This window comes from Acyrthosiphon pisum, chromosome A1, assembly GCF_005508785.2.
Source record: "Acyrthosiphon pisum isolate AL4f chromosome A1, pea_aphid_22Mar2018_4r6ur, whole genome shotgun sequence".
Classification (NCBI taxonomy): Eukaryota; Metazoa; Arthropoda; class Insecta; order Hemiptera; family Aphididae; genus Acyrthosiphon; species Acyrthosiphon pisum.
The window spans coordinates 21732857-21734707 of record NC_042494.1 but is presented as its reverse complement, the minus strand read 5'-3'; the positions used below and the strand labels follow the sequence as shown (position 1 = coordinate 21734707).

Below are 1851 nucleotides of genomic sequence, written 5' to 3'. Positions count from 1 at the left end.
TGAACATTCTTTCAAATAAAAAAGCTTATTTTTTGTGTTATATGCTCCTTTATAAAACGATAATAATGATATTATATCATTGAATTCACGTTTAATACAATCCATTATACATTGACCCACATTGTAACTTACTGTTCAGCAGAGTGACATCCACTTACCCTCTTTTTTTTAAATAAATGTAGATAACCTAATGAGGAATCTTGTATTACAATTTAACATATTAGATATAAAAAGAAAATTTTTTAGAAATTTTTACTTGAAAATAATTTGCAAATTTTTGTGATTTTTACGCCTTTCGTCAAAATTCGAACTTGCTCTTATGCTAATATAAACAACCATTAAAAATTGCATGTATTTACGGTAATTTGTTTTAGAGTTACACTCAAAATCGATTTTGCGTAAAAATTCGTGGTTTTCCTTAATTTTATTTTGTTTTTACCGGTGTTTTTTTAAAATAAAGAAGAATATATTGAAGTTAAAATTCGAAGCATTATTTCGACTACTTATCGTGTAAGTAGGTACAAAAACACAAATTAAAAATTCTTATCATTGTAAAGTCAATACATTCGTCGCTACGTCCAGAATCAAAAACGGAATATTGCATGAGGCGTCGTGATTATATTTTAAATTTTTATTACGATTTTAAATAATTGATTTTTATAAATATTTGCAAAAATTTCTTACGCCACCGGGTGGACTCGAACCACCAACCTTTCGGTTAACAGCCGAACGCGCTAACCATTGCGCCACGGAGGCCACATGCTTTAAATGTAAAAAAAATACTATTTGAGTAGGCCTAAGATAGCACCTTACTTAGCTAAATGCGTCATAGAAAAATCATAAAATCATTTTAAATATCACTGCCTATAAATCATAAGCCAAAAGTAGTTGTTGGAACTTATTGCATTAAAATTGTGGGAAATATGCATGGATTAGTAGGTAGGGTATCATTGTAGGTAGAGGTAGACCGTAGACAATATTAGCCATGAAGTGTAGGTAACTAACACCAGTCCTGTAAAGAATATTTTTAAAAACTACTTGAGTAAATACTCAAATACATTTTTTTTAAGTATTTAAGATACTACTCAAATACTTTGAAAAAGTATTTGGAATACTTTTCAAATACTTTTGGTTTTAAAAGTTAGTTTCTAATTATCGTAATATAAACTACCGAAGTCCTACTAACCTACTATAGGTAGTAGGTTATTTTAATAGTTGTCTAATAGTTTAAAGGGAATATTGTTATTCAATAACTATTAAGAAATCTGGTTTTTACAAACCTTCGGACTTCGGCTAACACAGAAATACAGAATATTAAATAAATCTATTATTCTATTATTGTAGTTGAAAATAATATTTTTCCAACCAATTATTTTGAATGAAAATAAAATGTTCGAAATAAAAAAAACCGGCAAAGTGCGAGTCGGACTCACGCACGTAGGGTTAAGTACCATCATCACCTATAAACATGTTGGCATCACTGCTCGTATTCAAAATTCTATGATTTTTAGTATTTGTTGTTGTAGCGGCAACAGAAATACATAATCTGTGATAATTTCAACTTTCTTACTTTCATGCTTCATGAGATAAAGCCTGGTGACAGACGGACGGACTGACGGACGGACGGACAGCGGAGCTTTAGTAATAGGGTCCCGTTTTACCGTACGGAAACCTAAAAACCAAAGTATTCAATACCAAAAAGTATTTAAAATACCATTCAAAATACTTCATGCTGAAAGTATTTAAAAAGTTATTCAATACTTAAAAAAGTATTTGAATACTTTTACTTAAATACTTTACAGAACTGACTAACACCTACCTACCTATCTATAGGATATAACATAATATTAT

At 29.7% G+C, this 1851-nt stretch overlaps 1 non-coding gene across 1 annotated transcript; it reads right to left on the bottom strand.

Moving 5' to 3' along the window:
* Positions 1-683: 683 nt before the first annotated feature.
* On the bottom strand, positions 684-756 carry TRNAN-GUU. The gene has a single exon. It is a non-coding gene; the product is annotated as a tRNA-Asn (tRNA).
* Between the last annotated feature and the right edge of the window lie 1095 nt (positions 757-1851).